This window comes from Scyliorhinus canicula, chromosome 4, assembly GCF_902713615.1.
Source record: "Scyliorhinus canicula chromosome 4, sScyCan1.1, whole genome shotgun sequence".
Taxonomy (NCBI): domain Eukaryota; kingdom Metazoa; phylum Chordata; class Chondrichthyes; order Carcharhiniformes; family Scyliorhinidae; genus Scyliorhinus; species Scyliorhinus canicula.
In genome coordinates this window covers 204244013-204264780 of record NC_052149.1, presented here as the reverse complement: position 1 = coordinate 204264780, position 20768 = coordinate 204244013, and the positions used below count along the sequence as shown (strand labels likewise).

At 44.0% G+C, this 20768-nt stretch overlaps 1 protein-coding gene across 13 annotated transcripts in view; it reads left to right on the top strand.

Moving 5' to 3' along the window:
* LOC119965324 (rap guanine nucleotide exchange factor 6-like) overlaps positions 1-20768 on the top strand; it is a 498093-nt gene that overhangs the window by 142564 nt on the left and 334761 nt on the right. Inside the window, exon 1 of one of the 13 annotated variants that reach the window (XM_038795926.1) lies at positions 8480-8622. The exons of the other annotated variants lie outside the window; for them this stretch is intronic. The gene's annotated coding sequence lies outside the window, so the exon portion shown is untranslated. Of the gene's footprint in view, positions 1-8479; positions 8623-20768 lie in introns of those variants that run through there. 13 annotated transcript variants of the gene reach the window in all.

The following is a 20768-nucleotide window of genomic DNA, read 5'->3' as shown; positions in this document are numbered from 1 at the left end:
ACACACCCCCCCACTGCCCAGCACCCCCGGAAACTGCCGGAACACACACCCACCCCCCCCCACCAATGCCGGAGAACACCCCCCCCCCCCCCAAATGCCGGACACACCACCCCCCCCAAATGCCGGTGCGGAACACACACACCCCCCCCCCAAATGCCGGAACACACACCCCCCCCCCCCCCCCCCAATGCCGGACGGAACACACACCCAACACCCCCCCCCAATGCCGTTGTCTGTCTCTCTCCTCCTTATCCTCCAAAAAAACGCCAGGTGCTCACACCTTCCCGCAGGCTGGTGAACTGACGGCGTATCGCGGGTCAGTCAGCTGCTTAGACCCCTCCGGGAACGGAGAATAGCGGCCTTAAAGAAGGCCCCGACGCCGGAGTCATTAACACCGATTTTTCTCGCCGGAAACCCGCGTTACGACGGGCAACGGAGAATCCCGCCCACTTTCTGGAATTTAGATGGTTAAGGAGTGACTTGATTCAAGTTTTTCAGCATATTATGGGAAACCAATAAAGTAGATAGAGAAACTATTTCTTCTGGTTGCGGAGTGCAAGTCTAGGGGCCATTGTCTAAAAGTTAGAGCCACATCTTTCAAGAAAGAAATGAAGAATCAGTTCTGCAAGATATACTGGCCTTCACTGCAAGAGGACTTTGGGTACAGGAGCCAAGATGTCTAACTGCAGCTGTACAGGATCTTGGTGAAACCAGCCTGTGAGTATTGTGTGTAATTTTGGTCTCCTTTACTAAGAAAGGATATACTTCCTGTAGAGAGAGTGCAGTGAATAGTCCCCAGACTGATTCCTGGGATGGCAGGATTGTCATCTGAGGAGCGATTGGGTCAACTGGACCTTCTTTGTCCAAAGATGTGCAGGTTAGGTGGAATGGCCATGACAAATTGCCCTTCGTGACCAAAAAGGTTAGGAGGGTTATTGGGTTACAGGGATAGGGGGAAGTGAAGACTTAAGTGGGTCCTCGAAATGCTCTTCCACTGTTATTTGAACCACTTGGGCCAACTTATTCTCCAGAACCAGTTGGACAGGAAACATACTGCTGCAGAAACATATCTTGAACGAGCCCCAGGAGCTTTCGCCCCTCTTGTCCCTTTTACACTATTCCTTTCCCAGCCTATATTTGGATAATTGAAGTTCCCCATTATAATTACTCCATAATTCTTGCCCCGCTCTGTAATTTCTTTGCAAATTTGTTTTTCAACATCCCTTCCATTAGTTAGTAGTCTATATACTACACTGATCAATGCTATTGCATCTTTTTCATTCCTTAGTTCTCGTCAGAGAGATTCGTGCTTGACTCCTCGGGACCACCCTCTCCAGTAGTGGAATATCCACCCTGCCCTTCCCACCCACACACTTTTTGTTCCTTTTATGGCTCCCCTAAACACCTTGTATCCATAAATATTTAACACCTAGTCCTGACCTTCTTTGAGCCTGGTCTCCATTATAGCAATAATATTAGAGTTTCATTTGTCAACATGTGCCTGTAGTTCACCAATCTTGTTACCCACACTGTGCATTCACTTACATGCGTATTAATCTTGATTTACGCTTTTTTACTTTTCCCCCTTATTCTGACCTCATCTAATTACTTACTGTTGCACTTACTTATTCTAGCACAGAAATCATCCCAATTATATCATGATGCTACTCTCCGATATACCTGCCGTAGCAGTCAATACTTCCCTACTTCCTGCTGCCAGTTTTCCTTTTCTCTTTTCCGAATTTCCCCTCTGGTTAGATGCCAACACAGTTTAAAGCCTCCTCACAGCACTAGCAATATCCCTAAGAGGATGGAAAAGCTTTTAGAGAGTGAGATAGCCTCTGGGGATTCCTGCAGTACCTGTTTTTTTTTCTCTTGGGTAGTCATGCCTCTCCAACTGTGTACCAGTTAGTACACAGTACTACTGTACTGACTATCTCTCTAAATATGTTATCCATGTAATCCTCAGTGTTGTGGACTCACCACAGTGACTCCCAACTTCTGCTCAAGTTCCGCAACCCGGATCTCCAGTTTCTGCAGCTGTTAACACTTTCTGCAAATCTTAGAATCCCTACAGTTCAGAAGGAGGCCATTCGACCCATCGAGTCTGCACCAACCTTTCAAAAGATCACTCTACGTAGACCCAATCCCCTGCCCTATTCCTGCAACCCCTCATCCTAAGGGGCAATTTAGCATGACTAATCCTTCAACCTGCACATCTTTGAACTATGGGAAGAAACAGGAGCACCTGGAAGAAACCCGTGCAGGCACTGGAAGAATGTGCAAACTCGACACACACAATTCACCCGAGGTCAGAATCAAACCCGGACCCCTGGCACTGAGGCAACAATGCTAACTACTGCGACCGTGCCACTCGAAGATGTTGTCATCCGAGGAATGTTGTATTTGCACAATGTCCCATGTTCCGCAGGATGCATATTTTACATGGCCGAACTGCATTGACGTAACTTAAACTTTATATAAAGTGTTTACTCACCTGTCACTCGCCAATCGCATCCGGTGCAGATCCGGAAAGGCCTGTACTTACGAACAAAGCAGTCAACTTGCGGGACTCCTTTGAAGCCACTGTTAAATTTAATCTGCAAGCTCCGGGCTCTCTTTCAGGGCTCTCCCATTTACGCCTCTTTATGTAGGTGTGCAGTTCATTCTCCTTCTCACTCTGTGTCTGTCTCTCTCTGTTTCAGTCTCGCCACGCTCTCCATCTCTCTGAAGTCTCACCGCTCTCCCCATCTTTGTCAAGTCTCTCCTCTCTCTCCCTCTTGGGCATCTTCACATTGTCTTGCCTTTCTCCCATTCTGGCGCCTCTTTGAGATTTAAATAAATAATCTGTATTGTCACTAGTAGGCTTACATTAACACTGCCATGAAGTTACTGTCAAAATCTCCTAGTTGCCACATTCCGCCGCCTGTTCGGGTATACAGGCGAATTCGGAATGTCCAAATTACCTGACACTTGTTAGGTGACTTGGGACTTGTGGGAGGAAACTGGAACACCTGGAGGAAATCCACGCAGACACGGGCAAAATGTGCAGACTCCGCACGTGACCCAAGCTGGGAATCGAACTTGGGACCCTGGTGCTGTGAAGCAACAGTGCTAACCACTGTGCTACCGTGCTGCCCTGTGCTACCATGCTGCCCTGCCAACATGACGTATGCACAGTTCTATAGCTTTATTCTGTGACGTCATGTTAGAGATGATGATCAGAACTCTATTCCTCCAAACCCGTGTGCTGCTTATCCTCTTAGTTTCTTGTTTTTTAGATTTTTGCAAGCAGAAAGTGTTATTTTATTTGGCTGAAAATACAATACCCATTTTCGCCCAGGGAAATTCCTTTAGTTTCATATTTTTCTATAGCACGTGCCCATTACAAACAAGCAAGCATGCATGTAAAGACTCAGTTTAAAATGAGTAGGTTTTCATGTCCTGCTTCTGAAGCTACTGAAACACCTGAATACAGCCGTAAAGATTAAAAATGGGTTGGGAAACTCGCTGATTCCCATATGAGTATATGATCCTCCTCGTATTATTTTCCAGATGCCCTGTACCTGGATGATTCAATATGCCCAAATTAGGAACATACAAAATCTGCACCATTTTAAAAAACATTCAGTGACAATACTAACTATATAGATTAAGTTTTACCTTATCTGAAATTCCATGTGCCAATTTTAATTTGTTCAGCACGCACACCGGTGTCAGTGGTCATCTTGCGTTGATAGGTCATGCATTGTTTCTGGAATTCTTCAAGGCTGAGCTTTGCACTTCCTTTTCCTTGCATGCCTTGGTGACATGATCTCTAGATGCGGGCTCACAGATGTGTACAAGCATACTGACCATATTCCGTTCTTTTGTTTGCCACCGCTCAACCCCTACCCTATCCAGAACTGCATTGAAAGCAATCTACTCGGGATATAATTTTCTTCAAAATTAAATTGGAATTACATTTTACATTGTTCTCGTTAACCTTTATTAAAATTCAAAATGAACAGCCAGTGATCTTTGTTTTTTAGTTAAGGATATGTTGAGGCATTGATATTTGATACAGTGAATATATAAAGACGGAATAGGGGTTTTGACTCCCCATGGTAAAAAATTACTGTTATATCTCTTGAGTTTACCTTACAAAAACGATGAGAGGTTTTATTTAGGATGTTGCTCATACAATCAAAGATGGAAAACTAAAGCCAGGCAAACACACACTGCTGACGTCACTACAGATCACGTGATACTTCACCAGCAGGGAGGTGTTATCTGATGCATAACACTCCTCCCCTTTACTTTAGTACAACAACTGCTTAACAATTTTACAACAGACCCACTTATGCATTATCTCTGTACATATATACATGTATATATACACCTTAATAAGTAAGTCTCTCGGGTGGATGTATTTGACGTTCTGGAACCTGGCTACTCGAGACCTTGGAACTGTCATCTTTTATTTCAGTAGGTGGTACTTCCTGGGAAATTACTCCAGTGTCCATCTCTTGCAAGTAGTGGGAAGTCCTCCAAAACAGAACCTGAAGTTGTCCCTTGTGTTTGGCCTCTGTTCCGAAGTATCACTGTCTAAATTTTCCATGAGAAAATTGAGACGTCACTGTCATTTCACTTAGTGAGGCTCGTAGCTGATCAGCATGACATAGCCAAACTCTTTCATCATCCGTTTGAACCATGCATGAAATTGAACCTGCCTTTGCTTGGAAAACTGCAGGTACCCATTTCTCATTCGTGGTGTAACTTCTGGCTAGGTGAGTACCCGCGTTTTAGAGTTTTGTTCCCTCCTAGAAATCTGTGATTATTGTTGTCATTTGACAATCTCTGAAGTATCAGATGGAATCAAAATATCAAACTTGTGTTCTGAGTTTCCTTTGGAACAGCAGCATTGCTGGTGCACTCTGTATTGTTACATGTGTGATGTTCCAGTAAGACATTAAGAATTTGTTCCCTCTCCTGGCCAAGTATCTTGGTCCTTCGATGCCTTGATGGAATGTTTCAGTGATTGAACAAAACGTTCGGCCTACCCATTTGTTGTGGGAGCAAAAGAAGCTGACTTTATATACTGTATACCGTTTCCCTTCAGGTAGTTTCCGAACTCCTTTGAAGTAAACGGAGTACAACAAAGAACAAAGAAAAGTACAGCACAGGAACAGACCCTTCGGCCCTCCAAGCCTGCGTTGAACATGCTGCCCGTCCAAACTAAAATATTCTACACTTCTGGGGTCTGTATCCCTCTATTCCCATCCTATTCGTGTATTTGTCAAGATGCCCCTTAAACGTCACTATCGTCCCTGCTTCCACCACCTCCTCCTGCAGCGAGTTCCAGGCACCCACTACCCTCTGTGTAAAAAAATCTTACCTCGTCCATCTCCTCTAAACCTTGCCCCTCGCACCTTAAACCTATGCCCCCCCAGTAATTGACCCCTGGGAAAAGTCTCTGACTATCCACTCTGTCTATGCCCCTCTATCAGGTCGCCTCTCAACCTCCTTCGGTCCAGTGAAACCAACCAGGTTTATTCAACCTCTCCTCATAGCTAAGTACAAAGTACCTTTGTCAGTACACCTGCTCTGGTGTACGAAAACTCTAGCGCCTCAATAGTTTTTTTTCCGTCGTCATGGGTTTCATGAATGATACATCTGGCCACCTAGCATGTGCATCCACAATCACTAGGAACATGTCACCCTACTCTGGACCAGCATAGTGTATATGTAATTTCTGCCACGCTGTGCCAGCCATTCCCACAGATGTAATGTTTGCAGTGGTGGAGTGTTTCTTAGTTTTGCACAGGATAATTTCCCCACTTTCTCATCAATTTGAGTATCTAATCCTGGCCTCAAAAATAACTGCATGCCAGTTTCTTCATCCTCGCCACATCAGGATGCCCCTCATGCAGTTGGTCAAGGACTTTATTAAGCAAGCCAGGAGGAATAATCACTTGGATTCCCCATAATAAAACGGCATTCTTGACTGACGACAAAAAGCCTTCGAATGATGTAGGGCAGTGGTTTTTCAAACTTTATTTCCCGGGACCCACTTACACCAACCGACTGGCCTTTGCGACCCATGCTGGCTGACCTTTGTGATACATGCCATGTTTGCTTACATTTAATGTGAATGGGGAGCCTGCTTGGTCCTCGCAATCTCACTTGCATCAGGATTAAAGTAAGAAGTCTTACACCAGGTTAAAGTCCAACATGTTTGTTTCAAACACTAGCTTTCGGAGCACTGCTCCGTCCGCAGGTGTTGTAAGACTTCTTACTGTGCTCACCCCAGTCCAACGCTGGCATCTCCACATCGGGATTAAAGGAGGAGAGGGCAATGTGCACATCAGGAGCACACATCAGCCGGTTCCTTTAGCCTCCCCCCACAAAATCATGTCCCCTAACTGGGGAGCCAACTCTCATCTAAGGCTGTCATTGTATCAAATCCACAAGTGCCTTCCTCGTACGCCTCAGAATGAGAGACTTTGACGACCGCGACATTAGTGCTGACACCAAGATCCTCTTGTACAAGGCTGACGTCCTCCCAACTTTTATATACAGCCATCCTACATTGCCACCGTTGTTTTCTTTCTTCTGGCCGTGCCTATATGTGAGCTGTTGTCACCAGCATTCTACCCCCCCCCCCCCACACACACGCGCACACACACACACATATATACCGAGTTCCTCTGCCCTTGTAGTTCCCCTACTCTCTATGTCAGTAGCTTTTATAGCAAAATCAGCATAGAAGTGAATTCAAATTCTTAACTGGCTGTGGTGCAATTTGAGCATTCCTTCTCAGTATTGTTCATGCTGTTTGGGTGAGGAAGGAACCATCTTTGTACAAATGTTTTGTTCTGCACAGGCATGAAAAGCATTTATTGTAAATTGTTCCCATGCGGAGATAATACAGTATGCCTTACTCAGGAATGTGACATTGGAGGTATCAACTGCAGAAGTTATCAACAGTACTGTAATCACACCAGAAGTTTTTACAAACTGTGATTGCCTCCTTTAGTGCTAAACAAATTCAGAAAATTATTCAGAAATTATTCTAGTTGGCACCAGCTAGTACTTGTTGGCTAGACAATACATTTGGGCTATTTTAGTAAATGAGTGGAAAGTGTAACCCCCAAGTATGTGATGACATGAAAACTAATTTATTTTGGGAAATGTTGATTTACATTTTTAGGTAAAGGAGCAGTTTGAGACTGACCATGCAATATTTCCACAGGCTGGGCTGCAGTACTTGAGCAATTAATTTTATTGCAATTACTAGATTTTAAATTAAATATAACATAGCCATCAACAACACTGGGAATATAAACTAGAAGCTATTGTTTAATTTTGTTTTGGTTATTAACAAATGGGGATGGTGTGACTTAAAGATTATAGAGAATTGTACCAGTAGAAATTGCTTCAAACTCGTATTGATGAGTTTTGCCATGAGATATTGCATATAAATTAACTATTTAGTTAATTTTCAGTGTAATCATTCAAAATTGTAGCAGTGTCATAGTCCATACACCAGTACATGCTGCATAAACTTTTCCACATTAACGGATAGATTTTATTTTCAAAATAAAATTGACCAATTAATTATATTTCACTTCTTCTTCCACTTGTCTTGAGGTTAAAGTGTGTGTGTGTTTATTCAAGCAACTGGATCTCTGTTGGTTCACCAGACCATGGTCTGTGGTGCATCGAATTTAATTTTACTTCTGCTATTTTATTTCTCTGCTCTGGCCTGCCTGCTTTATAATCTGCAGAGGTTGAACCTTACTGTTTGTATTAATTGCCTTTACCATTTTTTGAAACAGCAGGGGATCTACAAAGGGAAAAAAGTACTGGTGACTTGGGCGTATAGAACACTGCCTTGGAGCTTTTTTGAGGTTGAATGTTTTGGCTGGAAAAAGTCACACACCTAACTTTTTTTGCCATAATCTAAGTATACTTGGAAAAAAGGGCTGGAGCGGAGTGTGGTATTTTGCTTGGAAAATTTAAATCATAGTCACAGCACATTTGTCTTCCACAGTATATTGATAAGCTGCAGCTGCCAGATAGCAGTTGAAGGCTTAAACTGGTGTGTAGGCAGAATTGTCGACTTCGGAGCAATTTGACCAGGTTTTTTTTAACCAACTGAGGCTGTGAGGTCATTTTCGGCAGGAAATGCACATGCCTTGCTCCTGTTGAGCAGACAGCCAATTTCAATGCTGCCTTTCACATTTGGAGAATAGAAGGGAAAAAGCTATAAAAGAGGAAGCTTGAGTCTGGAAAAGAAACGTTGAGAGACACACCATGTTTCTGGCCTGAAGCAAGTAACTGGCTGCAAAACAATTTTCCCTAGTTTTGAAGTGGAACTTTAATTTGTAATTTTTTTCAAATGCAAGGTTTTTTGGGGGAGTTTGTTAGCAAACACATCAGAATTATGCAGACTGGATGGAGTACAACAGAAATATCTGGTAACTGACAACTACGGTACAACGCAGCCAGAGCACAGAGTTGGTAATGTGCTTTGTCTATGCTACGTGACGGGAAGTTGTTTTCAAGAGGATGATACTTCAATATATGGATTAGGGTTGGCACAAACTAGAAAATACATGGTAAAATAGGCAGTAACTGGTATGTTTTGCTTTTCTTCTCCTAAAACTTTACTTGCAGGGAAAGGATCGGTTGCAGTTTGGAAATATATATTTTGGTGATTCAATTGTAAGCATAAGTTTGTTGTGAATGCTGGTGATGAGATTGAGAGGAAGTTTGCTGAATTTTATAAAAATACATAAACCAGACACATTTGTTTTTAATAGACCTATCGCTAGATCAGAATTCTTTCAAATTATTAACTGCAGCATAGTGAGATTGTTATTCATTGTGTAGCGATTTTAACAAAGTGGATTATCTTTATTGTAATTGCCGTATTTCTTTGTGAATCCGATACAAATTGTAGGAAGTTGTGTGTGTTGCAGGAATTGCACCAACCCAGCGCAATTAATTGGCGTGTATGGGCAATTATCAGGTACACTCTTAAGTGAGAACTTCCCAGAGTGATTCCCCAGCGCATCATTGGGTGCCCCCTAAATGCGATGCTGGGCAACCAGGAGGTTTTGGGCCTTGTTGCAGAAAAAAATGAAATCAACTGCCTTTCTGCTGAGAACAGACACAGCTGTGCAAATGGTCTGACCAGAACATGGTGGGGAGGCGGGTGAGTAGGTTGGGGAACCTTGAAAACATTTTCTTCCATTATTTGATGGAAACTGCTTACTAGAATGTTGTATCATTCCCATCAATTCAAAAGCTTTACAATTGTATTAAAATGTATTGGAATTCGATTTTGTAATTAGAGTAGGCCATTGTGTCTCTCACGTGTTTCATCATTCAATTTGATTATGGGTGGGTTTATATTTTAACATTATTTAGCTGCCGTTGATCCCTATTGTTAACTTTATAGTTCATAGAGTTCATAGAATTTACAGTGCAGAAGGAGGCCATTCAGCCCATCGAGTCCGCACCGGCCCTTGGAAAGGGCTCCCTAGCTAAACCCACACCTACACCCCATGCCCGTAACCCGGTAACCCAACCTAACCTTTTTTTGGACACTAAGGGAAATTTAGCATGGCCAATCCACCGATCCTGCACATCATTGAACTGTGGGAGAAAACCGGAGTGCCTGGAGGAAATCCACGCTGACGCGGGGAGAACGTGCAGACAGTGACCCAAGCCGAGAATCAAACCTGGGACCCTGGAGCTGTGAAGCAGCTGTGCTACCATGCTGCCTGTAAAGTGAGAGTCTTGTGGGAGAGGCCCGCAAGACTTCCTTATTCTTGTACTCTAATCTCCTTGCAGCAAAGGCCAACATACCATTTGCTTTCCTAACTGCTTGCAGGAGCTGCATGCTAACTTTCAGTGTTCTATTTAGTCTTGCCAAATGTCAACAGTTACAGATTTCACGCCTTTAAAGGGCCCGGCTAATCGTGTGCACATGTTCTGGTCGTGGCCTAAGCTCATGGGGTTCTGTGTCCTGTTCTTCAGCACCATGGGGGGGGGGGGGGGGGGGGGGGGGGGGGTACTGTTTATGTGTCAAATCAAAAATTCCAATTAAAATATTTTAAAATAAATAATACTTTTTAAAGGTACGAAATCTATAACTGTTGACATTTGGCAAGACTAAATGGAACACTGAAAGTTATCATGCAGCTCCTGCAAGCAGTTAGGAACGCAAATGGTATGTTTGCCTTTGCTGCAAGGAGATTAGAGTACAAGAATAAGGACGTCTTGCTACAGTTGGCTTTGGTGAGTCCAAACACTACTTTGCACGGTTTTGGTCTCCATATTTAAGGAAGGATATACTTGCACTGAAGGAGGTGCAGCTAAGGTTCACTAGATTGGTTTCCGGGATATGAGCGCTCTCTGATGAGATGGTGAGTAAATTATACTTGTGCTCTATGCTGTGTCGTTTTGCAATTTTTTTACTACAGAGTTGTGGATGATCTATCTTTGATCCATCATTGAGTATATTTATGTGTGAGGTGGATACGTTTTTGCTGTCTTATCGGGACTAGTTGGGAAAGCGAAGTTGAGGCAGAAGATGAATGACACAACAGTTTCTGTACAGGGCTGTACGGTCTGCTTCTGCCTCTATTTCTTATGCATTTATGTTCTTAACTCTAATCTTAAATGTGCTGCCCTGTTCTGGGTTATGATGTGGAGATGCCGGCGTTAGACTGGGGTGAGCACAGTAAGAAGTCTTACAACACCAGGTTAAAGTCCAACAGGTTTGTTTCAAACACGAGCTTTCGGAGCGCAGCTCCTTCCTCAGGTGAATGGAGAGGTATGTTCCAGAAACATTTATATAGACAAAGTCAGAGATGCTGGACAATGCTTGGAATGCGAGCATTTGCGGGTAATCAAATCATTACAGATCCAGGGAGAGGGATAATCACAGGTTAAAGAGGTGTGAATTGTCTCAAGCCAGAACAGTTGGTAGGATTTTGCAAGTCCAGGCCAGATGGTGGGGGGTGGATGTAATGCGGCATGAATCCAAGATCCCTGTTGAGGCCGCACTCATGCGTGCGGAACTTAGCTATAAGTTTTTGCTCGGCAATTCTGCGTTGTCGTGTGTCCTGAAGACCGCCTTGGAGAACGCTTACCCGGAGATCAGAGGCTGAATGCCCTTGACTGCTGAAGTGTTCCCCGACTGGAAGGGAACATTCCTGCCTGGTGATTGTCGCACGATGCCCGTTCATTCGTTGTCGCAGTGTCTGCATGGTCTCGCCAATGTACCACGCTTAGGGACATCCTTTCCTGCAGCGTGAGAGGTAGACTACATTGGTCGAGTCGCACGAGTATGTGCCGCGTGCCTGGTGGGTGGTGTTACCACGTGTAATGGTGGTGTCCAAGTCGATGATCTGGCATGTCTTGCAGAGATTGCCCTGGCAGGGTTGTGTGGTGTCGTGGTCGCTGTTCTGAAGGCTGGGTAATTTGCTGCAAACAATGGTTTGTTTGAGGTTGCGCGGTTGTTTGAAGGCCAGTAGTGGGGGTGTGGGGATGACCTTGGCAAGATGTTCATCTTCATTGATGATGTGTTGAAGGCTGCGAAGAAGATGTCATAGTTTCTCCGCCCCAGGAATGTACTGGACGACGAAGGGTACTCTGTCAGTGGTGTCCCGTGTTTGTCTTCTGAGGAGGTCGGTGCGGTGTTTTGCTGTGGCGCGTTGGAACTGTCGATCGATGAGTCGAGCGCCATATCCCGTTCGTACGAGAGCATCTTTCAACACCTGTAGGTATCTGTTATGCTCCTCCTCGTCTGAGCTGATCCTGTGTATATGGAGGGCCTGTCCATAGGGGATGGCTTCTTTAATGTATTCCGGGTGAAAACAGGAGAAGTGGAGCATCGTGAGATTGTCTGTGGGCTTGCGGTAAAGCAAAGTGCTAAGGTGACCGTCGTTGATGGAGATGAATGTGTCCAAGAATGCAACAGAATTTGGAGAATAGTCCATGGTGAGTCTGATGGTGGGATGGAATTTATTGATCTGATCGTGTAGTCCTTAGCTGTTCTGGGTTAGCCCAACATGGGAACTAGCTTCTCTGAATCGACTTCTATGAAATCCTTTCATTTTAATCATCTTAGTTAGATCACCCCTCTAAACCTTCTACACTTAAGGAAATACAAGACAAGGTTATGCAACTTCACTTCCTAATTTAACACTTTAAACCCTTTTATCATTCATCTTAATCTGCATCATGTCCTTTTAATGCCAGTATGTAGTCCTCAAGTTGTGTGTGAAACAGACAGGCCGCAAACCATAATTTTTTCTTTGAATTCCAAATTCCTTGAGATGAGGGCTGAGGTTTCAGTAACCCTCATTTATTTTTGAACTAGCTTTTAATGATTTGTGTATCATAGCCAAATATCTGTACTTTTCTAGTCCCTCGCCATCAGATTAATATTCTGATTTGTCTTTCTTTAATCCAACTTGGATAACCGCATGCTTACCCACATTGAACTATGCTTGTCAGGGTAAGGTTTGTTGACTCAATTAATCTTTGTCACTTTGACAATTAGTTCTCCCATCTGCACAACAGGATCTGCCTCCTAATTTAGTGACCCCCAGCAAATAAATTTATACAACTCAAATGTTCCTTCATTGCAGTTATTTGATATGTCTTGTTGAAAAACTGAAGTTGACAAATCCCTGTGGAACGGCGCTTGTCTTGACTTGCCTAATCAATTACGAACCCATGTTACAAGGATGAACTTTAATATTCTCTTTTGCTCATGACCCAGTTGTATTTGTTTTTAGTTATAGTATTTTTGTAGTTTTACGGATTTTTAAGAGAGACTTATCATTATGAGGGACTCCATCCCAGATATCTTAGAAGCTGAAATTTAAAAAAAAAAAAAATGAAATTATATTTTTGATAGTTCAGATTATTGATCCAAGTCTTGCGAAATTCATCTTGACACATTCCTGGGCTGCAAGCAGGTGCATATCAATACACTTCTCTTTTATTTTCCAACAATGTGCTTTTAATCTGAATCCTGGATTTGCTGTCTAATCCACCAGTGTGACCTTTCAATTCCTCACGTCAATCATCTTTAAGTTGGATTTTGAATTTAGAACTAGTGTGCAGAGGTTTGTGCTGTTGATGTAGTTGCTGTAGGGGACTGTTAAACAAGGCAGTAACACAGCAATGTGAAAATATCTTAAACCACATAAAATAAATTAAGAATAACTATTTTTGTGTAGAAAGGGAAAGAAATCTGAGAATGAGCCATAGTATGCAGCTGTAGGGCACCATCTAGTGATTGATTATTAGAGCATTGTTGGCAGAGGCGCGGCATTTAAAAATGTTTAAATTTTATTTATTGTCACATGTATCGCAGTAAAGTGAAAAGTATTTTCCTGCGGCCAAGGAACACAGTAGACAAAAAATAATAGTAGATCGTTACAGTGAATGCAAAAAAGTACAGAGTACATCGACAAATAAGAAATTATTTGCAGTATTGAACAAGGAAAAAATAACAGAGCAAATATGACATAAGCAAGATCAGCATAGAGTGTCATGAATAGTGTCTTACAGGGAACCGATCAGCCCGAGGGAGAATTGCCGAGGAGTCTGGTAACTGTGGGGATGAAGCTGTTCAAGTCTGGATGTACGGGTCTTCAGACTTCTGTATCTTCTGCCTAATGGAAGAGTCTGGAAGAGGGCAAAGCCTGGGTGCGAACAGTCTCTGACAATGCGGTCTGCCTTCCTGAGGTGTAGACAGAATCAATGGGAGGGTGGCAAGCTTGTATAATGCGATGGCCTGAGTTCACCACATTACAGTTTCTTGCAATCGTAGGTTGAGCAGTTGCCATACCAAGCTGTGATGCAGCCGGATAGGATGCTCCCTATGGCACATCTGTAGACGTTTGTGAGAGTCGATACAGACATGCCGAATTTCTTTAGCTCCCGTAGGAAGTAGAGACGTTGTTGACTGTTGCATCAACGTGAGTGGACCGGGACAATCTGTTGGTGGTGGTGACTGCCAGGAACATAAAGCAATCGACCATTTCCACTTCGGAGCCATTGATGTAGACAGGGGCGTGTGCTATACTACACTTCCTGAAGTCGATGATCTGTTCCTTGGCTTTGCTGACATTGAGAGAGAAGTTGTTTTTGGTACACCATGCAACCAAGTGATCTATCTCCCTTCTGTAGTCATTGTTTGAGATACGACACCATAGTCGCATGGATTCTCAAACTTTATAGATGGAATTGGAGTCACATTTTACCACACAGTTGGGTGTGTATAGGGAGTAGAGTCGAAGACTGAGCACACAACCTTGTGGGGCCCCGGTGTTGAGGACTATTGTGGAGGAGGTACTGTTACCTATCCTGACATCTGCGGTCTGTTGGTGAGGAAGTCCAATCCAAGTTTGTAGAGTTTGGTTATTAGTTTTGTTGGTATAAAATGGTATTGAAGGCCGAGCTGTAGTCGATGAATAGCAGTCTGACGTAGGTGTTCGAGTGTTGATTGTAGGGCCAGGGTGATATCATCTGCTGTGGACCGGTTGCTGTGATAGGTGAACTGCAATGGATCGAGACCGCCTGGGAGGCTGATGTTGATCTATTTCATGACTAGCCACTCAAAACATTTCATGATAACAGATGTCAGGGTACCGGTCGGTAGTTGTTGAGCACGCTACCTTCTTCTTTGGTACTGGTATTATGGTGGTCTTCGTGAAGGAAGTGGGGACCTCGGAGTGGAGAAGTGAGGTGTTGAAGATGCCCGCATATACACTCGCCAGCTGATCTGCGCAGGCTCTGAGTGCTCACCCAGGGACTCCGTTGGGGCCCATCGCTTTCCGCGCATTCATTTTCAAGAAGGCAGCTCCTACCTCCTTGAGTCTGTAATAGTGGGTAGGTGTGTCCATGGCTGGTGGCACTGATGTATTGGCTGACTGTTCAAAGCGGGCATAGAACTCATTCAGTTCATTGGGAAGGGATGCTCCAGTAGAGAGATTCTACCTGGCCTTGCTTTGTAGCCAGTTATCACTTGTAAGCCCTGCCATAGACATTGTGAATTTGTGTCGTTGGCCTGGGACTCTAGTTTCGTCCGGTATTGTCTTTTGGTGTCCCTGATGGCTCTACATAGGTCGTCCTTGGATTTATTGTATCGGCCAGGGTTGTCAGGCTTGAACGCCTACGTCCATGACTTCAGCAGAGAGTGAACACTGTATTATCTTCTTTGGTATACAGTCCTTGACATATTGATGAAGTCTGTAATGGTGATTGCGTAATCGTCCAGGTTAGCGGCTGCGGTCCTTAATACGAGAGGTAACCCAAACATAATTTTATGTCGCATAGCTTCTTTAACATAATTTAATGTCCACTCCTTTTTGGGCATGAGGAAGACCCCAAAGATACACAGACGCTACTTTGTTAAATCGTATGTTGATCTTTATCCATTTGTTCAATAATTTTCACATTGATGTATGTATTGTCTATAAGTATAATTTCCTCTGATATCTATAACCAGAAGTCTCTACATTTAGAACCTTTAATTTATGTAGTTGATAGTTGACTATCACATCCTAGAACAGTGATGGGCAACCTAGGTTCATGAGTGGGCCTTATGAGAGGCCCTCCTTCATCTCATTGGGCCACAAGGTTGAAATCAGGCTTGTTCGTTAACCATGACATCCTGAATAAGATTGAATACACGCCAAATATTTCATAACCAGTTATAGAAAATGCTAAATCATTTTTGTATTAATGGAACTATCAACTTCATATGGTAACCCCAAAATAAATATTTATTCTTTGGGCACCGGGAACACATGACTCTCAGTCAATGCTGTGGGCAGTCGGCATGCACTTCACATGCCCTTGCTTTACCTGTGTATTACTTCAGCCATACCGGTAGGAAAATCAACAGAGTGTGGCAACCCTACACATGGGCAATGGTCAACAAAATGTCTCGTGGGCAGCACTACGAACCCTGATATGCCGCATATGGCCCTTGGGCCACAAGTTCCCCACCACTATCATAGAATGATGTAGTTCAACTTGTGCTACCTATTCATTGCTGCCAGTGGTCTCAAAAATCTTTGTTCCTTTTGCAGTTCATTATAGCACTAAACACTCTGTCAAGCCATGAGCTAGATTTTATATTTCCCATTCACATCTTTCTTAACTCATTTTGCTCCCTATCAACTCTCAATGATTCTGCTTATAGGGTAAGATGCATTCACTTTGCTTAATGCACTGCATATTATGCAAAGTAAAATTGAGTTAATAGGGAGAAAAATGAGTTAAGAAAGATGAATGGGAAATGCAAAATCTGCCAGTGTCTCTTTTGGGACCTCTCACTGTCCTCTCTCCCCTTTTGGGACCTTTTCCTGATCCTGCCTGGGACACAGGTCTGGAGTGGTGATCTGCACCTTGAGCCAGGTTTGCACTCCTCTTCCACATATTTGTGGAAACTACGAAGTCTGTTGGGATTTGGAGTTCCTAACCTTTGCTCTTGACAAGGTAAGTTATCTTTCCTAACATTTTGGACTGTTGAATAAAATTCAGCTTATCAAAATATCAAAATTTTCAGTATTTGTGAACATCTGTTGTGTTTTACAAATCCTATGCAGGAACTAAAAATTAACTGGACTCTGAAACTTATTCCCTTGCGTTACCAAAACACTGCTTGAAGATCTGTTAACTTCCGTCGAACAGAAAAGATTTAAATTAGCCAGTAGATGGTGCTGTGTTCTATCCAGCAGCTTTAATGATTTATTTAAAATAATTTTTTTTACTGGGTTGGCATATATGCATAGCAACATAGAACATTAAAACATTCCATGAACGTTTAATAATATGTAATATTTTAAAATACGTTTTTAAATAATCCATATTTATGGCACTAATAAGCACATTTTAGTTAGAGACAGCTGCTCGAGTACAGGGGATTTCAAACTCGGAGGGCTGGATTCTCCGGTCGCTGACGCCGAAATCAATTTCGCCGATTGGCCGGAGAATCAAAGTTCCCGACCAAATCGGGGGTGGCACTGTTTTTGCGATGCTCCGCCCCCTCCAAAGGGGCATATCGACGGCATCAGGATGTTGCCTGAGGCCCACCCCCCCATGCTCCGCCCACGACTGAGTTCCCGACGGTGTTGGTCACGTATGGTCTCCTCCGTCGGGAACTCAGCATGGCGGCTGCGGACTCAGTCCAGAGCCGCCACAATCTGGGGAGGGCTGATCCGTGGGCAGGCAGGGACTTTGCCAGGGGCTGGGGCGCTGTGGTGTTTTGGCGGGGGGGGGGGGGGGGGGGAAGGAAAGAGAGTTGGTCCAGGGCTCATGAGCCGGCCAAAGAGGGGAGCCAGGCCGTATCGGCAGCTAGTGCCAGGTGCTGTATGCTGCCGGCATGCTAGCCCCCAGCCAAACGGAGGATCGGTGGCCGTTTTACGCCATTTCTTTTAGGTGTGAACACCACCGTTCCCATGCCGGAATGGGGACATAGCCTCAAAATCGGAAAATCCAGCCCAGGGTCTCAACTCACGAGCATGTGTTGGGAGGGTCGGGAAGTGATCGGTCGTGGCGTTCCCGATCGTGGGAGAAGCACCCACTGGGGCAGGGCGATGAAATTTTAAGGACCAGCATGTGAAATCTGGGTGAATGTTTGGAACCTCTGCAATCATGTCACTATAATAGTGCATTATAAGTTATCAGTTTGGCACCATTATAAGTTTTTCACAAAAAAAACTCATGGGACACCATATGCTGTTTTTTAAGAAGAAAAGAGAATGCCGTCCGCATGCATTCCTCCTTGGACAGATCTGGCAGTATACAAGTCCAATGCCCGGTTGGGCAGATTGCCACCTCCTGACGTCAGTGCGCTGTCCCATTACCATCTCCTCCTGATGTCAGCACCCTATCCCAGATCTAGATTTCTTTTTAAAAACGGCAGTCTTCCCACCAGAAATGGCGACAGAGAGCAGGTCACACGCCCGGCAGGCACGCTGACGTTACGTGATCCGTGCTTTGGACGCAAAGACATGGAGGAGAGATTTCTCCATTTCGTAGCTCAAGCAAGCAACAAAACCGGCCAGGATCTTGCAGGACAAAGCAATGCTGGTGTGCAGAACTTAAATCATTAGCTGAAGTCCATAGTAGAAATGTAATTGAATGACAAAGTGAGAACGTGAGGCCAAGCAGGCTCACCTGTTGAATTAAAGATAATGCGCAAAGGTGGGCTGCGAAGGTTGGCTGGTGAAGGTCGACCGGCGTGGGTCCTGAAGGCTGGCCGGTTGGTAAAACTTTGTCGCAGGCAAAAAAGTTTGAAAAACCCTGCTCTAGTATATACACTTTTCCAATGATTAATTCTCTCAGTTGTTAATTCTGGATGTTATTTTCTTGTTGAATGATGCAATGATATGAAAGTGGGCTGTGATCAGATTTATGGGTATGATAGAATTGCGCTTCATATTCCATCCAGTTTTTAAAAACTAAATTAAACATGTATTTAGAAGGGAGTACAGTGGCACAGTGGTTAGCACTGGAGCTGCGGCGCTGCGGATCCGGGTTTGAATCCCGGCCCTGGGTCACTGTCCATGTGGAGTTTGCACATTCTCCCCCTGTCCTTGGGGGTTGCACCCCGACAATCCGCAGGTTAGGTGGATTTGCCATGCTAAATTGCCCCTTAAATGCAAAAAAAAGTAATTGTGTACTCTAAATTTATATTTTAAAAAATATATGTTTTTCGATGGAGATCCCATTTCTGTTGTACTGAAACCTGGGTCATCCTGTGCATGCTGAATAGCTTAGAATATCCAGATCTAAGAAATAACCTTAGTCCCATAATCCTGACTAAAACGATTTCATGAGATGCCATCATGGTTACTTGCCTGCCAAAGGACTAATACTACTTAATTACATTTATTTATATGAAGTGGGTACTATTTAGTTCTTTCAGCAGGGAAACTCAATGAAGGAGGGGTGGCATTGCTTCTGCCATCTGCAGCCATGTGGAGCTGCACTTTTGAGGGGGCCAGTAGGTTGTTGCTGAGGCTGGGGGGGGGGGGGGGGGGGGGGGGGGTAGGGGAGATCATCCTATTAAGCAGAGCCCTTGCTCCCAGCCAAGCAAATGATCTGGGTGCAGCATGAGGTGGGAGAGATTGGTGAGAGCAAGCGGTTCTTTTGAAGCCTATCGGTGGGAGGCGATGGGGAGGCTGTCGGAGGGACAATCTGCTGTTGGTTAAATGCCAGCAGTGTCAAGAAGAGTCCTTTGTTTGGCCTTTTCAGTGGTTCAATTTGCCTTTGGCAGGAGGATCGTTCATCATCTTCCCCACCAATAGCATGGTCAAAGATGGTGGGTACTCCCCATGTCAAATTAAGCTCACTGATATTAAACTGTGCATAATGGGTTTATGTAACCTTCTGGAATATATTCCTTCAGCTTCCTGAAGCTCCAATTATCGCAGATGTGATCTTTAGCCTGTTCAATTAATTTCACATCATACATAAGAAAATGGATGGGTGGAGCTGCAATAACAAAGATTTGCACCATCTAGAGCAAAACAGACCACATAATTGTCCAATCGAAAAATTGCTGCCTCTATTGACTATTGGCCTTTGGCTGCAATGTGTCCTATCTACAGGTGCCCTCCAGCACCTAACAAATTTGCAATCTCCACCCATTTTGAAAAATAAAGGCAATATATGCTTTGGAGCACTATTATCTCCAAGTTCGTCTCCCAAGTCAGACCCTCCTTCCTTGGACATAAATCACTCTACCTTTATCGACACTGCATCAGAATATTGGAACCTTGTCGATGTAATATTATGGGAGCACCTCCAACAATAGATGGCAGTAAATGGCCAACTTGGAATGGACAAAGATTACTGGTCTTGCAGTCGACCCCATCCCAAGAATATATATTTAAAAAGTACATCTTATGCACATTCTGCTGGAACAAATTGGCTAATTGGGCAAGTTCCCTTTTCCCTTGATTTATTCTTTCATGATTGGCCAGAAAAAAAGAGACATGTTGCGAATGTTTTGTCCTGTTCCAGTGGTATTTTCTGCCACTAAAATGCCGCAGTCAGTCCAAAAAGACATTCTGCCGACTACCTAATTGAGTAATGTTGTGGATGAGTTTCAGTGCTGTTATGTGAAGGAAAAATTCATAACTCGGGTCCTGAAATGATATCCAAGGTGTAGCAGGCAATGTCGGGGTTAAACAGACTGAGGGGGGGAGGGGGGGGGGAGAGAAACCCCTGCTATCATGGAGCCAGAGGGATATGCCCACACCTGGTCGAGTTACATTGTCCCGGTCAGGCTTTAACCTGTTAGTGGGAATACAAGGATGGCCAGATCCATTGTCATTCTGGACACTCCTATCTGACCATTACAGAATCTGATGGCCTCTTTGTCCGTCATTGGGAGGTTAGTTGCATATCAATAGCATGGTTCTGTTCATGTGTATAAGCGCTAGTGGGCCATCAAACAGCCAAGGTAACGATGACCGGTTCAAATCTGGAAACCTCAGAGAACCTTCGTTTGAGGGGCTGGATGGAGCTTGGAGAGAGAGAGCGCAAAAAGGAGTCCTATTTTGAACAGGTAGAAGAGAAGACTTTGGAATCGACTGAGAGAGATAATGAAAGTTGCCACCAAGGCAGGCTTTGGGAAAGGGTTCTTTGTCTGTCTGTAAGTGGCATGAGAGCCGCATGTTCTGTTAAAATGCTGTTCAATGGGAACTAGTGTGGTAAGGTTAAGAAACTACGTGTAA